At 44.0% G+C, this 12,612-nt stretch overlaps 8 non-coding genes across 8 annotated transcripts; all 8 read left to right on the forward strand.

The window, feature by feature from the left end:
* The first annotated feature begins 1,433 nt into the window (after nt 1–1,433).
* trnav-gac (transfer RNA valine (anticodon GAC)) lies at nt 1,434–1,504 on the forward strand. Its single transcript has one exon. It is a non-coding gene; the product is annotated as a tRNA-Val (tRNA).
* Nucleotides 1,505–2,669: 1,165 nt separating this feature from the next.
* On the forward strand, nt 2,670–2,742 carry trnav-aac (transfer RNA valine (anticodon AAC)). Its single transcript has one exon. It is a non-coding gene; the product is annotated as a tRNA-Val (tRNA).
* A 1,173-nt stretch (nt 2,743–3,915) lies between these two features.
* On the forward strand, nt 3,916–3,988 carry trnav-aac (transfer RNA valine (anticodon AAC)). Its single transcript has one exon. It is a non-coding gene; the product is annotated as a tRNA-Val (tRNA).
* Nucleotides 3,989–4,501: 513 nt separating this feature from the next.
* On the forward strand, nt 4,502–4,574 carry trnav-cac (transfer RNA valine (anticodon CAC)). Its single transcript has one exon. It is a non-coding gene; the product is annotated as a tRNA-Val (tRNA).
* A 587-nt stretch (nt 4,575–5,161) lies between these two features.
* Nucleotides 5,162–5,234, forward strand: trnav-cac (transfer RNA valine (anticodon CAC)). The gene has a single exon. It is a non-coding gene; the product is annotated as a tRNA-Val (tRNA).
* A 763-nt stretch (nt 5,235–5,997) lies between these two features.
* Nucleotides 5,998–6,070, forward strand: trnav-aac (transfer RNA valine (anticodon AAC)). Its single transcript has one exon. It is a non-coding gene; the product is annotated as a tRNA-Val (tRNA).
* Nucleotides 6,071–6,582: 512 nt separating this feature from the next.
* Nucleotides 6,583–6,655, forward strand: trnav-cac (transfer RNA valine (anticodon CAC)). The gene has a single exon. It is a non-coding gene; the product is annotated as a tRNA-Val (tRNA).
* Nucleotides 6,656–7,244: 589 nt separating this feature from the next.
* trnav-cac (transfer RNA valine (anticodon CAC)) lies at nt 7,245–7,317 on the forward strand. The gene has a single exon. It is a non-coding gene; the product is annotated as a tRNA-Val (tRNA).
* Nucleotides 7,318–12,612: the final 5,295 nt, after the last annotated feature.

The following is a 12,612-nucleotide window of genomic DNA, read 5'->3' on the forward strand; positions in this document are numbered from 1 at the left end:
GGCTTCCATCACTCTTAAATGGAAGAGTTTTGAACCACCAGCCTCTTCCAAGAGCCGCGGCACACAATAAGTCCCGGCTTCTCAGCCTTATTGCTTAATTAATGGACTAAGTAATTCTGATTTCATTATTCTGAGAGCGATATGTCCCACCCAGCCAAAGTCAGTCCACCCTTTGAATTCCACTCATTAGGTCTGTAGTGTAGTGGTTATCATGTTCGCTTAACACGCGAAAGGTCCCCGGTTTAAGACCGGGCGGAAGATATTTAAAAAAATTGGACATAAGCCCTATTCACATTAGGACTCGGTCCCAATTTCAGAATTCATGCTTTTTCCCTTCGCACTTCTCAATATTTGCTATCAGACATACCTTTTTTAGTCGCGTAACGCACTCTGCATGTGTGCTAGCTTGGGCGCTCTGATACATTCCTGCTACGTGTGGTCTGAGGTCCATAATGATTCAAATAGTTTACCATGCCAGGGTAAGCTGACAAGAACACAGCCCTTACTTCAAGTGTTTTTAAAATCCCCTGTGGGGAATATGAATGGTGGAAAAACGATTGGAACCATTTTCCTGTTTGACCGCTAGTTTTTAATGGTTATTATGGCTCTTTCTGTGGTACTCAATTTGGGATATTATGTGAGGTAGACTTGTGGGCATTCCTAATATTTTCCACGACTTCCTCTTTTTGTATTGTAGTTTCAGTAGTGTAGTGGTTATCACGTTCGCCTCACACACACGAAAGTCAGTCACACCCTTAGTTTTCCACACATTAGGTTTCCGTAGTGTAGTGGTTATCACGTTCGCCGTCACACGCGACAGGTCCCGTTCGAAACCGTGCGGAAACATTTTGTAATATTCAATATTTCCCAGTGCCCAGAGGCTAGCATTTGGTTTGAAACAGGTTGAGTTTTGTCTAAACCTTGCAGTCTACCTAGATTATTTTCTGTCATTACAGCTGCTTGATGTGACCGCTAGTGTTAATGGGTACTATACACAATACCCATATATGACAAAGCGATAACATATAGTTTTTATTAATGAAAAAAATATTTAATAAAAAAACGTATATACATACGTTTTCAGACCTTTGCTATGAGGCTGGAAATTGAGCTCAGGTCCATCCTGTTTCCATTGATCATCCTTAGCTATTCTTAACTTGATTGGAGTCCACCTGTGGTAAATTCAATGATTGGTCATTTCTGCAGCATTGAAGGTACCCAAGAACACAGTGGCTTCCATCACTCTTAAATGGAAGAAGTTTTGAACCACCAGCCTCTTCCAAGAGCCGGCCGGCACACCATAATTCCCGGCTTCTCAAGCCTTATGCTTAATTAAGGACTAAGTAATTTCTGATTTCATTTACGTTCTGAGAGCGATAAATTGGTCCCACCCAGCCAAAGTCAGTTCACACCCTTTGAATTCTACTCATTAGGTCTGTAGTGTAGTGGTTATCACGTTCGCTTGACACGTGAAAGGTCCCCGGTTCGAGACCGGGCGGAAACATATTAAAAAATTGGACAGTAAGCCTATTCACTTAGGACTCGGTCCCAATTTCAGAATTCATGCTTTTCCTTCGCACTTCTCAATATTTGCTATTCAGACATACCTTTTTTAGTCGCGTAACGCACTCTGCATGTGTGGCTAACTTGGGCGCTCTGAATACATTCCTGCTACGTGTGGTCTGAGGTCAATAATGATTCAAATAGTTTACCATGCCAGGGTAAGCTGACAAGAAACACAGCCCTTACTTCAAGTGTTTTTAAATCCCCGTGGGGAATATGAATGGTGGAAAAACGATTGGAACCATTTTCTGTTTGACCGCTAGTTTTAATGGGTATTATGGCTCTTTCTGTGGTACTCAATTTTGGGATATTATGTGAGGTAGACTTGTGGGCATTCCTAATATTTCCACGACTTCCTCTTTTTGTATTGTAGTTTCAGTAGTGTAGTGGTTATCACGTTCTTCTCACACGCGAAAGTCAGTCACACCCTTAGTTTTCCACACATTAGGTTTCCGCAGTGTAGTGGTTATCACGTTCGACTCACACGCAGACAGGGTCCCCGGTTCGAAACCGTGCGGAAACATTTGTAATATTCAATAGTTCCCAATGCCCAGAGGCTAGCATTTGGTTTGAAACAGTTGAGTTTTGTCTAAACCTTGCAGTCTACCTAGATTATTTTCTGTCATTACAGCTGCTTGATGTGACCGCTAGTTTTTAATGGGTACTATACACAATACCCCATAATGACAAAGCGATAACATATAGTTTTTATTAATGAAAAAATATTTAAAAAAAACTTATTTACATACGTTTTCAGACCTTTGCTATGAGGCTGGAAATTGAGCTCAGGTCCATCCTGTTTCCATTGATCATCCGTAGCTATTTCTTTAACTTGATTGGAGTCCACCTGTGGTAAATTCAAATGATTGGTCATTCTGCAGCATTGAAGGTACCCAAGAACACAGTGGCTTCCATCACTCTTAAATGGAAGAAGTTTTGAACCACCAAGCCTCTTCCAAGAGCCGGCGGCACACAATAATTCCCGGCTTCTCAAGCCTTATTGCTTAATTAATGGACTAAGTAATTTCTGATTTCATTAGGTTCTGAGAGCAATAAATGTCCCACCCAGCCAAAGTCAGTCACACCCTTTGAATTCCACTCATTAGGTTTCTGTAGTGTAGTGGTTATCATGTTCGCTTAACACGCGAAAGGTCCCCGGTTCGAGACCGGGCGGAAAGATATTTAAAAAAATTGGACAGTAAGCCTATTCACTTAGGACTCGGTCCCAATTTCAGAATTCATGCTTTTCCTTCACACTTCTCAATGTTTGCTATTCAGACATACCTTTTTTAGTCGCGTAACGCACTCTGCATGTGTGGCTAACTTGGGCGCTCTGAATACATTCCTGCTACGTGTGGTCTGAGGTCCATAATGATTCAAATAGTTTACCATGCCAGGGTAAGCTGACAAGAAACACAGACCTTATTTCAAGTGTTTTTAAAATCCCCCGTGGGGAATATGAATGGTGGAAAAACGATTGGAACCATTTTCCTGTTTGACCGCTAGTTTTTAATGGGTATTATGGCTCTTTCTGTGGTACTCAATTTGGGATATTATGTGAGGTAGACTTGTGGGCATTCCTAATATTTTCCACGACTTCCTCTTTTTGTATTGTAGTTTCAGTAGTGTAGTGGTTATCACGTTCTTCTCACACGCGAAAGTCAGTCACACCCTTAGTTTTCCACACATTAGGTTTCCGTAGTGTAGTGGTTATCACGTTCGACTCACACGTGACAGGTCCCCGGTTCGAAACCGTGCGGAAACATTTTGTAATATTCAATATTTCCCAATGCCCAGAGGCTAGCATTTGGTTTGAAACAGTTGAGTTTTGTCTAAACCTTGCAGTCTACCTAGATTATTTTCTGTCATTACAGCTGCTTGATGTGACCGCTAGTTTTTAATGGGTACTATACACAATACCCCATAATGACAAAGCGATAACATATAGTTTTATTAATGAAAAAAATATTTAAAAAAAAACTTATTTACATACGTTTTCAGACCCTTTGCTATGAGGCTGGAAATTGAGCTCAGGTCCATCCTGTTTCCATTGATCATCCTTAGCTATTTCTTTAACTTGATTGGAGTCCACCTGTGGTAAATTCAAATGATTGGTCATTTCTGCAGCATTGAAGGTACCCAAGAACACAGTGGCTTCCATCACTCTTAAATGGAAGAAGTTTTGAACCACCAAGCCTCTTCCAAGAGCCGGCGGCACACAATAATTCCCGGCTTCTCAAGCCTTATTGCTTAATTAATGGACTAAGTAATTTCTGATTTCATTAGGTTCTGAGAGCAATAAATGTCCCACCCAGGCAAAGTCAGTCACACACTTTGAATTCCACTCATTAGGTTTCTGTAGTGTAGTGGTTATCATGTTCGCTTAACACGCGAAAGGTCCCCGGTTCGAGACCGGGCGGAAACATACTTAAAAAAATTGGACAGTAAGCCTATTCACTTAGGACTCGGTCCCAATTTCAGAATTCATGCTTTTCCTTCGCACTTCTCAATGTTTGCTATTCAGACATACCTTTTTTAGTCGCGTAACGCACTCTGCATGTGTGGCTAACTTGGGCGCTCTGAATACATTCCTGCTACGTGTGGTCTGAGGTCCATAATGATTCAAATAGTTTACCATGCCAGGGTAAGCTGACAAGAAACACAGACCTTATTTCAAGTGTTTTTAAAATCCCCCGTGGGGAATATGAATGGTGGAAAAACGATTGGAACCATTTTCCTGTTTGACCGCTAGTTTTTAATGGGTATTATGGCTCTTTCTGTGGTACTCAATTTGGGATATTATGTGAGGTAGACTTGTGGGCATTCCTAATATTTTCCACGACTTCCTCTTTTTGTATTGTAGTTTCAGTAGTGTAGTGGTTATCACGTTCGCCTCACACGCGAAAGTCAGTCACACCCTTAATTTTCCACACATTAGGTTTCCGTAGTGTAGTGGTTATCACGTTCGCCTCACATGCGAAAGGTCCCCGGTTCGAAACCGTGCGGAAACTTTTTGTAATATTCAATATTTCCCAATGCCCAGAGGCTAGCATTTGGTTTGAAACAGTTGAGTTTTGTCTAAACCTTGCAGTCTACCTAGATTATTTTCTGTCATTACAGCTGCTTGATGTGACCGCTAGTTGTTAATGGGTACTATACACAATACCCCATAATGACAAAGCGATAACATATAGTTTTTATTAATGAAAAAAATATTTAAAAAAAAACGTATTTACATACGTTTTCAGACCCTTTGCTATGAGGCTGGAAATTGAGCTCAGGTTCATCCTGTTTCCATTGATCATCCTTAGATGTTTCTTCAACTTGATTGGAGTCCACCTGTGGTAAATTCAAATGATTGGTCATTTCTGCAGCATTGAAGGTACCCAAGAACACAGTGGCTTCCATCACTCTTAATGGAAGAAGTTTTGAACCACCAAGCCTCTTCCAAGAGCCGGCGGCACACAATAATTCCCGGCTTCTCAAGCCTTATTGCTTAATTAATGGACTAAGTAATTTCTGATTTCATTAGGTTCTGAGAGCGATAAACGTCCCACCCAGCCAAAGTCAGCCACACCCTTTGAATTCCACTCATTAGGTTTCCGTAGTGTAGTGGTTATCACGTTCGCCTCACATGCAAAAGGTCCCTGGTTCGAAACCGGGCGGAAGCATTTTGTAATATTCAATATTTCCCAATGCCCAGAGGCTAACATTTGGTTTTAAACAGTTGAGGTTTGTCTAAACCTTGCTGTCTACCTCTCCGACCTGTGGATCAATGTTGCCGTTTTTTGGGGGACCTCCTCCGTGCGATCTGTATGAATGTGACCAGACTGACAGCTTCTCTGAGCCAGGCAAATTCATTTATCAGGTTCATTGTAATGGATATATCCAAATAAATGGCAATATAATCCAAGGTAAAACAAACTAAAATGTAGATTGTTATCTGTCATTACAGCTGCTTGATGTGACCGCTAGTTTTTAATGGGTACTATACACAATACCCCATAATGACAAAGCGATAACATATAGTTTTTATTAATGAAAAAAATATTTAAAAAAAAACGTATTTACATACGTTTTCAGACCCTTTGCTATGAGGCTGGAAATTGAGCTCAGGTCCGTCCTGTTTCCATTGATCATCCTTAGATGTTTCTTCAACTTGATTGGAGTCCACCTGTGGTAAATTCAAATGATTGGTCATTTCTGCAGCATTGAAGGTACCCAAGAACACAGTGGCTTCCATCACTCTTAAATGGAAGAAGTTTTGAACCACCAAGCCTCTTCCAAGAGCCGGCGGCACACAATAATTCCCGGCTTCTCAAGCCTTATTGCTTAATTAATGGACTAAGTAATTTCTGATTTCATTAGGTTCTGAGAGCGATAAATGTCCCACCCAGCCAAAGTCAGTCACACCCTTTGAATTCCACTCATTAGGTTTCCGTAGTGTAGTGGTTATCACGTTCACTTAACACGCGAAAGGTCCCCGGTTCGAGACCGGGCGGAAACATATTTTAAAAAATTGGACAGTAAGCCTATTCACTTAGGACTCGGTCCCAATTTCGGAATTCATGCTTTTCCTTCGCACTTCTCAATATTTGCTATTCAGACATACCTTTTTTAGTCGCGTAACGCACTCTGCATGTGTGGCTAGCTTGGGCGCTCTGAATACATTCCTGCTACGTGTGGTCTGAGGTCCATAATGATTCAAATAGTTTACCATGCCAGGGTAAGCTGACAAGAACACAGCCCTTATTTCAAGTGTTTTTAAAATCCCCCGTGGGGAATATGAATGGTGGAAAAACGATTGGAACCATTTTCCTGTTTGACCGCTAGTTTTTAATGGGTATTATGGCTCTTTCTGTGATACTCAATTTGGGATATTATGTGAGGTAGACTTGTGGGCATTCCTAATATTTTCCACGACTTCCTCTTTTTGTATTGTAGTTTCAGTAGTGTAGTGGTTATCACGTTCGCCTCACACGCGAAAGTCAGTCACACCCTTAGTTTTCCACACGTTAGGTTTCCGTAGTGTAGTGGTTATCACGTTCGCCTCACATGCGAAAGGTCCCCGGTTCGAAACCGTGCGGAAACATTTTGTAATATTCAATATTTCCCAATGCCCAGAGGCTAGCATTTGGTTTGAAACAGTTGAGTTTTGTCTAAACCTTGCAGTCTACCTAGATTATTTTCTGTCATTACAGCTGCTTGATGTGACCGCTAGTTGTTAATGGTTACTATACACAATACCCCATAATGACAAAGCGATAACATAAAGTTTTTATTAATGAAAAAAATATTTAAAAAAAAAACGTATTTACATACGCTTTCAGACCCTTTGCTATGAGGCTGGAAATTGAGCTCAGGTTCATCCTGTTTCCATTGATCATCCTTAGATGTTTCTTCAACTTGATTGGAGTCCACCTGTGGTAAATTCAAATGATTGGTCATTTCTGCAGCATTGAAGGTACCCAAGAACACAGTGGCTTCCATCACTCTTAAATGGAAGAAGTTTTGAACCACCAAGCCTCTTCCAAGAGACGGTTGCACACAATAATTCCAGGCTTCTCAAGCCTTATTGCTTAATTAATGGACTAAGTAATTTCTGATTTCATTAGGTTCTGAGAGCGATAAACGTCCCACCCAGCCAAAGTCAGCCACACCCTTTGAATTCCACTCATTAGGTTTCCGTAGTGTAGTGGTTATCACTTTTGCCTCACACGCGAAAGGTCCCCGGTTCGAAACCGGGCGGAAGCATTTTGTAATATTCAATATTTCCCAATGCCCAGAGGCTAACATTTGGTTTGAAACAGTTGAGGTTTGTCTAAACCTTGCTGTCTACCTCTCCGACCTGTGGATCAATGTTGCCGTTTTTTGGGGGACCTCCTCCGTGCGATCTGTATGAATGTGACCAGACTGACAGCTTCTCTGAGCCAGGCAAATTCATTTATCAGGGTCATTGTAATGGATATATCCAAATAAATGGCAATATAATCCAAGGTAAAACAAACTAAAATGTAGATTATTTTCTGTCATTACAGCTGCTTGATGTGACCGCTAGTTTTAATGGGTACTATACACAATACCCCATAATACCCCGTAATTAGCCCAAGATGGCGTAGCAGTAGGTCGTCCTGTCCTGTCGTGTCCCTCTATATATCGTTTATTTTTTTTCTCCACATATCTCTTTGAAAACATTTTGCTAAACCCTAAGCTTCCAAATACTCTCCTGCAACCCGACTCACCCAATGTAGCTATTTTTCCTAAAGTATTTATATTTACTTCGGGACCCCCCCAACTGAAGCTAGCCAGCTAACCAGCGGGTATGCTAGCGGTCTCCAGCTAACCGGTCATCAGCTAACCTGTAGTTCGGAAAGCTCTCGCCTGTTCGTACAACGCGACTTTAACCAGAGCCCAACGGACCTATTTATTTTTCATCCCCGGATTCCCACCGCAAACGGAACATCTTTCAGCTGGATTTTTCAGCAGCTAGCTATCTAGCTAAACCGCAACCTCGGATTACTCCTGGCTAGCGTTTCCACCCACTTAGCTTGAAGCTAGCCTGGCCGTAGCACCTGTGCTACTCCTGAGCTACAATACCCGGGCCCACGACCGGTCTACCGATGTCATCGCATGAAGAGGAATAAACAGACTCACCCCATCGCGACGTCCCCCAAAGGCTAACTCTCTAGCCCTCGCTATCTCCCTGCTTGCTAATTCGGCCTGCTAACTGCTAGCTTGTCCAGCTCCGGCCCGCTAACTGCTACCTTGTCTAGCCCGGGCCTACAAACTGTTAGCTTGTTAGCACAGGCCTGCTAACCGCCTGAATCGCCGCGTCTCAAACGCTCACCGGACCCATATTTACTTTTTATCTCTTTTGACTTTTAATTTGTTTATACCTTCCGGAAACCTGCCTCACCCAATGTGATACGGAATCGCTATTATTTTTTATTTATTTTTAGAACACACTCAAGAACCTCCAGAAGCTAACCAGCTAACTAGCTACAAGCTATTTAGTCATTGTTAGTATTTTTTTAACCTGGATAACACTCGCCAGGCCAGCTTCCCTGCCCCATCCACCGCTGCCCCCTGGACACTGATCTCTTGGCTACATAGCTGATGCACGCTGGACTGTCCATTAATCACGGTACTCCATTCTGCTTGTTTGTTCTATCTGTTGGCCCCGTTGCCTAGTCTACGCCATTTTACCTGCTGTTGTTGTGCTAGCTGATTAGCTGTTGTCTCACCTACTGTTTTAGCTAGCTTTCCCAATTCAACACCTGTGATTACTGTATGCCTCGCTGTATGTCTCTCTCAAATGTCAATATGCCTTGTATACTGTTGTTCAGGTTAGTTATCATTGTTTTAGTTCACAATGGAGCCCCTAGTTCCACTCTTCACGCCCCTGATAACTCCTTTGTCCCACCTCCCACACATGCGGTGACCTCACCCATTACTACCAGCATGTCCAGAGATACAACCTCCCTCATCATCACCCAGTGCCTGGGCTTACCTCCGCTGTACCCGCACCCCACCATACCCCTGTCTGCGCATTATGCCCTGAATATATTCTACCATGCCCAGAAACCTGCTCCTCTTATTCTCTGTCCCCAACGCTCTAGGCGACCAGTTTTGATAGCCTTTAGCCGCACCCTCATACTACTCCTTCTCTGTTCCGCGGGTGATGTGGAGGTAAACCCAGGCCCTGCATGTCCCCAGGCACCCTCATTTGTTGACTTCTGTGATCGAAAAAGCCTTGGTTTCATGCATGTCAACATCAGAAGCCTCCTCCCTAAGTTTGTTTTACTCACTGCTTTAGCACACTCTGCTAACCCTGATGTCCTTGCTGTGTCTGAATCCTGGCTCAGGAAGGCCACCAAAATTCAGAGATTTCCATACCCAACTATAACATCTTCCGTCAAGATAGAACTGCCAAAGGGGGGCGGAGTTGCAGTTTACTGCAGAGATAGCCTGCAAAGTAATGTCATACTTTCCAGGTCCATACCCAAACAGTTCGAACTACTAATTATGAAAATTACTCTCTCCAGAAATAAGTCTCTCACGGTTGCCGCCTGCTACCGACCCCCCTCAGCTCCCAGCTGTGCCCTGGACACCATTTGTGAATTGATCGCCCCCCCATCTAGCTTCAGAGTTTGTTCTGTTAGGTGACCTAAACTGGGATATGCTTAACACCTCGCCAGTCCTACAATCTAAGCTAGATGCCCTCAATCTCACACAAATCATCAAGGAACCCACCAGGTACAACCCTAACTCTGTAAACAAGGGCACCCTCATAGACGTCATCCTGACCAACTGGCCCTCCAAATACACCTCCGCTGTCTTCAACCAGGATCTCAGCGATCACTGCCTCATTGCCTGTATCCGCTACGGAGCCGCAGTCAAACGACCACCCCTCATCACTGTCAAACGCTCCCTAAAACACTTCTGTGAGCAGGCCTTTCTAATCGACCTGGCCCGGGTATCCTGGAAGGACATCGACCTCATCCCGTCAGTTGAGGATGCCTGGTCATTCTTTAAAAGTAACTTCCTCACCATTTTAGATAAGCATGCTCCGTTCAAAAAATGCAGAACTAAGAACAGATACAGCCCTTGGTTCACCCCAGACCTGACGGCCCTCGACCAGCACAAAAACATCCTGTGGCGGACTGCAATAGCATCGAATAGTCCCCCGTAATATGCAACTGTTCAGGGAAGTCCGGAACCAATACACGCAGTCAGTCAGGAAAGCTAAGGCCAGCTTCTTCAGGCAGAAGTTTGCATCCTGTAGCTCCAACTCCAAAAAGTTCTGGGACACCGTGAAGTCCATGGAGAACAAGAGCACCTCCTCCCAGCTGCCCACTGCACTGAGGCTAGGTAACACGGTCACCACTGATAATCCATGATTATCGAAAACTTCAATAAGCATTTCTCAACGGCTGGCCATGCCTTCCGCCTGGCTACTTTAACCTCGGCCAACAGCTCCGCCCCCCCCCCCGCAGCTCCTCGCCCAAGCCTCTCCAGGTTCTCCTTTAACCAAATCCAGATAGCAGATGTTCTGAAAGAGCTGCAAAACCTGGACCCGTACACATCAGCTGGGCTTGACAATCTGGACCCTCTATTTCTGAAACTATCAGCCACCATTGTCGCAACCCCAATTACCAGCCTGTTCAACCTCTCTTTCATATCGTCTGAGATCCCCAAGGATTGGAAAGCTGCCGCAGTCATCCCCCTCTTCAAAGGGGGAGACACCCTGGACCCAAACTGTTACAGACCTATATCCATCCTGCCCTGCCTATCTAAGGTCTTCGAAAGCCAAGTCAACAAACAGGTCACTGACCATCTCGAATCCCACCGCACCTTCTCCGCTGTGCAATCTGGTTTCCGAGCCGGTCATGGGTGCACCTCAGCCACACTCAAGGTACTAAACGATATCATAACCGCCATCGATAAAAGACAGTACTGTGCAGCCGTCTTCATCGACCTTGCCAAGGCTTTCGACTCTGTCAATCACCATATTCTTATCGGCAGACTCAGGAGCCTCGGTTTTTCGGATGACTGCCTTGCCTGGTTCACCAATTACTTTGCAGACAGAGTTCAGTGCGTCAAATCGGAGGGCATGCTGTCTGGGTCCTCTGGCAGTCTCTATGGGGGTGCCACAGGGTTCAATTCTCGGGCCGACTCTTTTCTCTCTGTATATCAATGATGTTGCTCTTGCTGCGGGCGATTCCCTGATCCACCTCTATGCAGACGACACCATTCTATATACCTTCGGCCCGTCTTTGGACACTGTGCTATCTAACCTCCAAACAAGCTTCAATGCCATACAACACTCCTTCCGTGGCCTCCCAACTGCTCTTAAACGCTAGTAAAACCAAATGCATACTTTTCAACCGGTCGCTGCCTGCACCCGCATGCCCGACTAGCATCACCACCCTGGATGGTTCCGACCTAGAATATGTGGACGTCTATAAGTACCTAGGTGTCTGGCTAGACTGCAAACTCTCCTTCCAGACTCATATCAAACATCTCCCATCGAAAATCAAATCAAGAGTCGGCTTTCTATTCCGCAACAAAGCCTCCTTCACTCACGCCGCCAAGCTTACCCTAGTAAAACTGACTATCCTACCGATCCTCGACTTCGGCGATGTCATCTACAAAATGGCTTCCGACACTCTACTCAGCAAACTGGATGCAGTCTATCACAGTGCCATCCGTTTTCGTCACTAAAGCACCTTATACCACCCACCACTGCGACTTGTATGCTCTAGTCGGCTGGCCCTCGCTACATATTCGGCGCCAGACCCACTGGCTCCAGGTCATCTACAAGTCCAGGCTAGGTAAAGCTCCGCATTATACTCAGCTCACTGGTCACGATGGCAACACCCCATCCGTAGGCACGCGCTCCAGCAGGTGTATCTCACTGATCATCCCTAAAGCCAACACCTCATTGGGCCGCCTTTTCGTTCCAGTACTCTGCTGCCTGTGACTGGAACGAATTGCACCAAAAATCGCTGAAAGTTGGAGACTTTGATCTCCCTCACCAACTTCAACATCAGCTATCTGAGCAGGCTAACCAGATCGCTGCAGCTTGTACATAGTCTATTGTGGTAAATAGCCCACCCTTTCTCACCTTACCTCATCCCCTAGCTGTTTTTTATTTCATTTCTCTTTTTCTGCTCTTTTGCACACCAATATCTCTACCTGTACATGACCATCTGATCATTCATCACTCCAGTGTTAATCTGCAAAATTGTAATTATTTGCCTACCTCCTCATGCCTTTTGCACACATTGTATATAGACTCCCCCTTTGTTTTCTACTGTGTTATTGACTTGTTAATTGTTTACTCCATGTGTAACTCTTTGTTGTCTGCTCACACTGCTATGCTTTATCTTGGCCAGGTCGCAGTTGCAAATGAGAACTTGTTCTTAACTAGCCTACCTGGTTAAATAAAGGTGAAATAAAAAATAAAATAAAAAAAAAAGCGATAACATATAGTTTTTATTAATGAAAAAAATATTTAAAAAAAACTTATTTACTACGTTTTCAGAG

The sequence above is a fragment of the Oncorhynchus kisutch genome, unplaced genomic scaffold (assembly GCF_002021735.2).
Source record: "Oncorhynchus kisutch isolate 150728-3 unplaced genomic scaffold, Okis_V2 scaffold3536, whole genome shotgun sequence".
Classification (NCBI taxonomy): domain Eukaryota; kingdom Metazoa; phylum Chordata; class Actinopteri; order Salmoniformes; family Salmonidae; genus Oncorhynchus; species Oncorhynchus kisutch.